This window comes from Poromitra crassiceps, assembly GCF_964638095.1.
Source record: "Poromitra crassiceps genome assembly, chromosome: 5".
In the NCBI taxonomy this organism is placed as follows: domain Eukaryota; kingdom Metazoa; phylum Chordata; class Actinopteri; order Beryciformes; family Melamphaidae; genus Poromitra; species Poromitra crassiceps.
Window position 1 is genome coordinate 33598586 of NC_139642.1, and position 9447 is coordinate 33608032.

At 45.6% G+C, this 9447-nt stretch overlaps 1 pseudogene across 1 annotated transcript; it reads left to right on the forward strand.

The window, feature by feature from the left end:
- The first annotated feature begins 7326 nt into the window (after positions 1-7326).
- Positions 7327-8727, forward strand: LOC310777159 (DNA polymerase delta subunit 2 pseudogene; annotated as a pseudogene). The gene has a single exon. The product of its transcript is annotated as a DNA polymerase delta subunit 2 pseudogene (transcript).
- Positions 8728-9447: the final 720 nt, after the last annotated feature.

Genomic DNA, 9447 nt, shown 5'->3' on the forward strand with positions numbered 1-9447 from the left:
TGGCCTGCTGATCCACCAGGAAAACGTGATGCAGTTAGGCTACTCAATGTTTTGTAGAAATTGGCTACACCAGAGCTGAAATTTCCTCTGCGTGAATGACCATGCACGTGGCTTTTTATCTGTGGATCCCCTCAGCGCTGTATGGCAGGAGGCTATAATGAAGATAGATGGCTCACCTGTACAGGGAGAACTCTTTATGACGGTGCAGTCACCCTCATACATTAGGGAGCGAGATTTGAGTGTTTCTGCACTGCTCCCCTTCTGGCTGCAGGCCATTATCACATCTCGCACCACCCACACCAGACAGGGAGGCATGGTCAGAGAAATTGAGAGTGGGAGAGCGAGAATGAGGGGAAACCATGGGGGAAAGAGGATGTTCCAAATGTAATAAGATATTAGATAGCATGCCGCGGCCCTCCCAGGAAAGCTGGGGAAGAATCCCTTATGGAGCTGATAATGAAACATTTACTCTATTTTATCTGAAATCTGAAGCCAGCGACTGGATTAAGTCTGTGTGTGTGTGTTTGTCCAAAAGGTAATTCGGCTAGAGGTCAAAGATGCACCAATACACTCTATTCTGTGAGGATGGTATAGCGTAACCGTGTCCTGCAACGGACACCTGGACGCCTGTTTCGTCACGTCCGGGTCAGAGGTCTCTCGACGTGGTTTCCGGTACTTTAGCAGGCATTTCAGATGCTGGATCGCCGCTTTGTGAAAGTGGAACTAATTTATACATCTATATGTGTCAATATGTGGAATTTCATATGAATATGTGCATGGTAACATGTCAAATTACTTTAGGAAAGTGACTTTGATGACAGAAAGCCATAAGACGTGCTTGGGTGACGAGAGTTACTGATCGTTAAAGTTGCTAGCTTGCTAGCTAGCTAACGCTAGTTTTGTCTAAAACACAACAAGGCCAGCATGTGGCAATAATGCAGCAAAATGGGACTCAGCGACCACTACAAGCCACTCTTTGTTGACTATTACTGGCTTGCTAACCACTGGCTTGCTAGTCTCGCTAGCCAGCCTCTCTTCCTTTCCGTCAGAGAGAGAGGCTTGCTAACCAGCAGAGCCGCAGAGTGAGCTGTCCGTAACAGGACAAGAGCAGCTTTCAGTTAAGACGCCAGCGGTAGCGTCCGTTCCCCGACTCTGGTAAATCAAAGACACAACTAAAAGAAATTATTTCAACGGTATGTTGCTAGAAAGAAGTTCGACTTAACGTTTTCGCCGTTAAACTACACGGAAACATGACATGATCATTGTAGCAGTGTTTGAAGCACAATTTTAACAGGAGTTTTGTAAAAATATTGTCCGTTGCAGGACACGCTTCCGTTAGGTTAGGAATAGACCGGCGCCTGTTTCTTGTGTGCAAGGATGCATATCCGACCACCGGTGATCCTGCAGCGTGACGTGCAATGTCAGCGAGGAGGTATAGGTTAGGAATAGACCGGCGCCGTCCCAACTGGGTAATGTCAGTGAGGAGAGAAGGTTAGGAATAGACCGGCGCCGTCCCAACTGGGTCTCATAATGAGGTGCCAGAAGAACTTGGCAGGAGACACGGGGGCAATTTGGAGAGCAAGAAACGGAAGGACTTTCCCCCTGAGTTCACGCAACACTCCCCTAATCAGTCACAATCTCATCCTCCCACGGCCTCACAAGAACAAACCGCCCTTCGTTTCCTTGACATTGTGGTCTCTGTTTACCTCTATTTCTGCCTTGTTGTCCCCCCCCCCTCTCTCTCTCTCTCTCTCTCTCTCTCTCTGTCTTTCACACTCAGATCACTCCATCGATCGAGCAGCTCTTTGGTGCTTGTCCGCAGTAAAGGGCTGGAAGAGCCCAGGTTATTTTTTCCACAAGAAATTGTTTCCCATGAGTTTACGCACTGTCAGACCAGACCAGTAGAGACCAGACCAGTAGGGAGCGATGCTGGGTTGAGGTGGTGGTGGGATGAATGCATAATGTTTTTGCACACAAGTTTACACAAGGCGTTTCTCCATTCCTACAGCTGCCCTCTCTCTTTGCACAGAGAGCAAAACATTGCTTTCAGACTGGCTAACTGGGAACTAAAACACATACAGTAGTACCTTTCTTTTCTGTGATTTAAGAGTTGTTGACAGGAGAGATCTATATGAGTCTATCAGGCTGCATACCAAAGGAGTACACACAGTGTGGAAGATACGGTGTCCACCCGCTATGCCAACCACGCGCAGTGCCGACAGCCCGCAATGCCAACGTTAGGTTTAGGCGTGGGGGGTGGGAGAGGTTAGGCTTAGGGTTAGGGTCTGGGGGAGGTTCGGTTTAGGCGTGGGCGGTGAGAGAGTTTAGGGTTAGGGTCTGCGGGAGGTTAGGTTTAGGCGTGGGGGGTGGGAGAGGTTAGGTTTAGGAGTGGGGGCTGGGAGAGGTTATCTCCAGCCGGTCCCCCGACACGCTGCACACCGCCTCACTCAGCTGGTTCTGCTTGTGGGCTATCGGCATTGCGGACTGTCTGCACTGCGGTCTGTCGGCACATAGACGCGGCGCCGAAGATACAGCCTTTAACATTTTGTTTCGTTAGAACTCCCCTGTCAGGCCAATTGGGATCACGTATTTTAGTTTTATTTTTCCTCATGGCCTCACTGAGACCGTTCAATCAGGAGAGACTAGTGAATGAATAAAATCATATTTACTACAATGAAGTGAATGATGCATTACAGAAAGTATGATGAGAATAAGGTATTGGAATTAGTCTTTGGTGCTTAGACACCACAGGGAGATATTGAGATAGAGCTGCATCAGCCCAGAGCAGCATCCAGATATATCCCCCCCCTGTAGAGTCTAGAAGATACTAGTCTCGCTGGCCAGCCTCCCCGGTGAGAGGAGTCTGGCGCCACGGAAACAGGCAACTGGGACAAGCCCTCCCCTGCTCTACAGCTGCTCCCCATTGGAGCTGTTTCAGTGGCTGCCGGATGTCTGCTCCCGGCTTATTACAAACTCTGTCATTGGCTCTGACCATGTCAATCAGAGCGGCTTCCGCTCCCTCCTCCCTGTGTGTCGCTGTAAATAGTGCCCTGCCGCCTCAGTGAAAACAACAACGCTAACTAGCTAGCAAGCTAATGGCAGAAACCTACACGCTAGCTCGTTGCTACACGCTGAAAACGGCAAGTTGGATTGTTGGAAACTATTTTCCAAGGGCACTGCCGCTAAGCGCCGCTCATCGCAATCCCACTATGGAGACCTGCGGCACCAGACTCCTCTCACGGTAGGGAGGGGAGGCTGGCCAGCGAGACTAAGGTGGTGGTGATGGTGATGCCTCTCCTTCAGAGACTGATGAGACTCTTCAGACTGAAGAATCTGATGACTGATGGCTCTGCAAAGACTGGGTGGAGAGGGGGAGGTGGAGGGTGCAAAACTGACAGCAGAAATGTTGAGAGGCTGAATGGGATAGAAAAAGCATATTTAAGAAGACCGCAGCCATGTGATTGGCTTAGAATGGGAAAAGCAATGTGAATGGAGGGTGTGTGGGGAGAGGTGATGTGACAGTATGCTATTGGTTAAAAGAGACCAGGCGGCAAACAGCTGATGATTCAATTGAAGCCTGGAAGTTGACACCTTATTTTTTGCGTGTGAGCAGATTTGAAGGGGTGGAGAAATAAGAAGTGAACTGAGGAAGCGTAAAGTGTAGATTATAGTCTTCCTGTCTGAACTTCCGTTAGAACTTCATTATGATCATTATGAGGTGCTTATATTGGATAAGCTTCTATCTAACAGCAGACTTGTTATGCTTACATAACTGGTAGGATTTAAATTCAATTTATGCATACAGGGAGTCATCAGCGAGTATATCCTGTCGAAAGGCAAAAGTTACCTGGCTCTGGCTATCATGTGCGTTTACATGCAAACAACAAACGGATAACAGAATAATCAGGTAACTGGCAATAATCTGATTTCCACGTTTACAGTAAATGCACTTAGCAAATAGCGGGAACTCACCTCAAAGTGCGTGAGTGGACATTGACGGCAATGAATAAACCTGATGACTCAGCAGTAACCTAGGTGTGTTTATCGGTTTTCTCATAAACTGATAACGGCCTTTGTCCGATACAGGATGCCGTTTACATGAAACTTGAATAATCAGGTAACTCTAGAAATCCACGGTAACACTTCATAATACTGTAACACAAAAAATGGGTAGTTACTGAGGAACGAGTAAGGAACGAACCATTAGTTCATGAATAGTTAATGATTAGTTAATGAGTAGTTGATAGGTAGTTCCTTAATGGTAGTTACTTAAGAACTGACCATTAGTTACCATGTTAACGAACCAGTAAGTAATGATTACTTCCCTAATTTTTTTTTTTTTATATGTTTTCATTCACTAGTTCATTAATAGTTAATGGGTAGTTCCTTAAAGATCCTTAATGGTAGTTACTTAAGAACTGACCATTAGTTCCCATGGTAGTTACTAAAGAACTGACCATTAGTTACCATGTTAACGAACCAGTAAGTAATGATTACTTCCCTAATTTTTTTTTTTTTAATATTTCACTAGTTCATGAACAGGTAGTTCCTTAAGAACTGACTATTAGTTACCATGTTCGTGAGCATGACTCCACCAAATACTTACCAGTTGTTCATGAGTACTCATCGTTACTTCATGATTACCTTACCATTACTTACCATGTTAGTGCATCATTACTTCCTGCTTACTTTACCATTAGTTCCCATGTTTGTGCCCCCTCAAGTGAAGCAGTACATCTTACTGAGTAGTTACTAAGGGATACACCATTACTTCCTGCTTACTTTACCATTAGTTAACATGTTTGTGCCCCCTCAAGTGAAGCAGTACATCTTACTGAGTAGTTACTAAGGAATACACCATTACTTCCTGCTTACTTTACCATTACTTAACATGTTTGTGCCCCCTCAAGTGAAGCAGTACATCTTACTGAGTAGTTACTAAGGGATACACCATTACTTCCTGCTTACTTTACCATTAGTTCCCATGTTTGTGCCCCCTCAAGTGAAGCAGTACATCTTACTGAGTAGTTACTAAGGAATACACCATTACTTCCTGCTTACTTTACCATTAGTTCCCATGTTTGTGCCCCCTCAAGTGAAGCAGTACATCTTCCTGAGTTGTTCCTAAGGAATATACCATTACTTCCTGCTTACTTTACTAGTGAAGACGAATTTATTCAAGTATGCAAATTAAAAAAGTGTAGCTCCTCCCACTTTAGTAAAGTACCCTACCCCACTTAGGAGATCGAGGTACCCCACTAAAACCACGCCCCCGAGGCTCTACGACCTTCAGGGGCGGAGTTACCTTTTTTTGCTCCACCCACCCCCGCCGGAAGCCAGGGAAAGGGGGCGGAGCCTATTTTTCACATTCGAACTCCTTGGGGGCGTGGCTACAGTTCTAGCCTACTTTGGTTAGGCCACGCCCACCGGAAGTGCGATATGTAAACCCTACCAAAAAAAGTGTTTTTTTTACTAAGTGTTTGAGCCAAGAACTAGTGAAATATTAAAAAAAAAAAAATTTAGGGAAGTAATCATTACTTACTGGTTCGTTAACATGGTAACTAATGGTCAGTTCTTAAGTAACTACCATTAAGGAACTACCTATCAACTACTCATTAACTAATCATTAACTATTCATGAACTAATGGTTCGTTCCTTACTCGTTCCTCAGTAACTACCCATTTTTTGTGTTACAGTATTATGAAGTGTTACCAAATCCACTAATAAACAGTTGGTGTTTTGGTCTGTCAAATTACAGTAAAGATTTCAGAGTATTGCATTAAATTTCATCATTCAACAACGATAGATTGCAAGAAAGGTATGTTGTCTGCTCACTGTTTTGGTTGCCTGAGTCTATCTGGGGTCTCCTCATTTGCTGAAGGCCATGATTGCCTTGCACAGGATAACACAAGGTCGTCTGAGTTGTGCAAAACAGATGAAGTTGGCTTACTGCTCAGTGCACACCACTGGGATCATGTTGCTGGAGCTTGAGAGTATCAAAATGTGTGCAAAAATCGTATTTAATGCAAGCTTCTGGTCATGGACCTCATGCCTGAAGAATGTCCATGACTGAAAGAAAGCTTGCATTAAATAAGATTTTTGCACACATTTTGAGTGTTTGGAGGCTGTTTTTTTCACTCCTTCGATTACGTATTGTCATTGTACTTGTACAATGTACAGTGACAATAAAGTTACTTACTGTACTTACTTACCATTACAAATACATACCGGCAAATGTGACACAGAATTCTAAAAATAGTTAGAATTCTGAATTTGATTTCATAATTAAAAAAAAAGAGACAGAAGGCACCCTTTCCCAGTGATGATGTCATCGATGCTGTAATTGATGATGTCACTATGACATTGTGACATCATTTACATCACTGATGATGTCACTGATGACATTATGATGTCACAAATGGTCCTCTCATAACAGGTTCTAGTTCAGTCACAATTGTGATGTCATCAGTGATGATGTCATCAGTGATGTCACTTGAGCAATTGTGACATCATCAGTGATGTCATTTGAGCAATTGTGATGTCATCAGTGATGTCACTCCTGGCTCAGGCTATAAATGGTGAGAGTATAAGTAGGGCGAAGAGGAAAAGAGGACCACCCTAGGAATCGAGCGCACGTATGGTGCGTTCCTTTATCGCAAAATAACTGGGATGTGGAGGCTAAATGACATCACATCCGTTTTGTTAACGTTCCATTTGCAGAAAACTTGAGCTGGGAAGTTCACTGTTCATTGGTCAGATCCAGTCGCTAGCCAGGCTAGCCATTGTTAGCAATAACAATTGACAACATGGCATTTCGCGGCATTTTGCGCATATAAACACTGCAGCCTCATGTCCACACAGATAGAAGTTAGGCAGTGCTGTGTGTACAGCTGATTTAATGAGACACAAACAAAACAGAAGTGCTAAACAATATTACTACGATTACTACTACTGTTGTTGCGCGGCGCAGCCATCTTGGATTTTTGAGGTTGGGGCTGTCGAGGCTCCTACGAGTTTGGAATGGGAAATACCAGCGATGACGTAACCGCCCAGCTCATGACCTTTGAAGTCGTAAGATTACCAGTCCCCAGTTATAAAGGAATGCACGAGTAGCGTGCGAGATTCCAAGTGGGCTCTGTCTGTGGTGGTGTCAGTCACGATTTGTGTCTGAAGTGATGTCATCAGTGATGTCACTTGCGCAATTGTGATGTCATCAGTGATGTAATAAATCCTTCCTGGCTGAGGATGGTGGGAGTATAAGTAGGGAGAAGAGGACAAGGGGAAAACGTAGTTTCTCCACTCTCTCCACCCTGCATCTGCTGAGTCATGTTTTCTGACCTGACTGCCCAGAAGAAAGAGGGCTACTCCCTGCTGTGTTGCCCGGACTCTGAGGAGCAGGGCTCTGAGGAGCAGGGTCCGGTGTTTGACAATCTCTGGTCTGAACGCTTCACATTCAGGGAGCGGAGCTTCAGCCACCAGTATTCTTGTATTTATGCTACACGGCTCAGACAGATGAGGCCCCTGCTTACAGAGAGGGCCCAGCAAAAATGGGGAGCAGATGTACATGTCAGAAAGCTGTGTGATCTTCAGACAGGGGAGCAGTGTTGCATTGTAGGAACCTTGTTCAAGCGTATGGAGTTGCAGCCGTCTATACTGAAGGAGATCACTGAGAAGCACAACCTGCGTCAGCCTCCACGAACCAAATACATCAGTGAAACAGATGAACTGATTCTGGAGGATGAGCTCCAGAGGATCAAATTGGAGGGCAAAATCGACAAAGACAAGTGTGTCACGGGTAGTGTTATTGCCATATATGGAGCAGAGAAGAATGCTGGCAAGTTCACAGTGAAGGACTACTGTGTTGCTGATCTCCCTTTGCAGACAGCAAGGCCTGTGCTCAGCTCTGACAAGTTTGTGCTCCTGGCCTCAGGACTTGGTCTTGGCAGTAGTCATGCTGACACCATGCTGGGCCTGCAGTTGCTGGTTGTCATGGTAACCCATCAGCTAGGTGACCAGGGGGGGCAGAGCGGGTCAGCAACCATCTCCAGGGTCCTGCTGGCTGGAAACCTCCTGAGCCAAAGCACCCAGGACAAGGCATCCACCAAGCCTAAGTACCTCACCAACAAGACTCAGGCTGGCAGTGTGGAGGCTATGCGTCTGCTGGATGAGCTTCTACTTCAGCTGGTGGCCTCTGTTCCAGTGGATGTAATGCCAGGCAAGTATGACCCCACCAACTACACCCTTCCACAGCAGCCTCTCCACCACTGTATGTTTCCCCTGTCCTCTGTTTACCCCACTCTACAGCTGGCCTCCAATCCATACCAGGTTAACATAGATGGGGTGATGTTCCTGGGCACATCAGGCCAGAATGTGTGTGACATCCAGAAGTACAGCAGCATGGACAGTCACCTGGAGATACTGGAGAACACGCTGCGACTGAGACACTTGGCCCCTACGGCTCCTGATACTCTGGGTTGTTACCCATTTTACCAAAAAGACCCTTTCATCTTGGAAGAGTGCCCCCATGTCTACTTCAGTGGCAATGCCCCTTCCTTGGAGTCCAAACTCATCAAAGGTCCTGACGGTCAGGAGGTCCTCTTGATTACAGTCCCAGAGTTCCACAGCACCCAAATGGCATGCCTGGTCAACTTGCGCACACTTGAGTGCGAGCCAGTCAACTTCTCCGCTGCCGACGATGATGAGAGTGAAATGAACATCAGCCACTAAGGGTGCTTTCTCACTGGGGGCCCGGGAGCAGAATCGAGCACACTTGTCCCCAAACTGACCCCAGCTCCGGTTCGTTTGATGAGTGTGGCCGCTGTGTTCTGTGCCCATGGTGCCGAACAGCAAACCGTGACAGGGTCCACTTGAAAAAGGTGGTCTGGGGAATGCTTGGGACCAACGCTTGGGATCAATCGTACTCAAGCACGGAACGAAACATAATGAAACATGAAGAAAACTTCGTTCTGAAACGTGCGTTGTACTGCTGTCTGTCCCATGGTGCCGATTAAAAATTTGAAAGGACATTTAGACTGCTGGCCTGTTCTTTCCTTTTTATTTTGGCCTTTCACCTAAGTTGAACATTTGGATTGAGTGTGCTCGCTATTGGTGAGTTTGGACATTACAGAATGATAAGCCTATACAGTACCACTCTGTAGACAAATTAATAGCACAAAATTAAAGCCATTTATTTTTGCTTCCTTAAAGTAACAATCCACAACATTTTGCAACTCTATCGCTGATTGATATCACATCACAATAGTGATTCAACATTGGCATTTTACATTTTACATCGGCTGTTCTAAACATGGCATTACGTACATAAATCTCTCATAAATACAAAATGGCTACAACGTGATTAACAGGCTGTAAAATAAAGTGTTTCCATAAGTATGTACGGTAGGCCTAAGTAAGTAATAACTAACTAACTTAATATAATTTTACCTC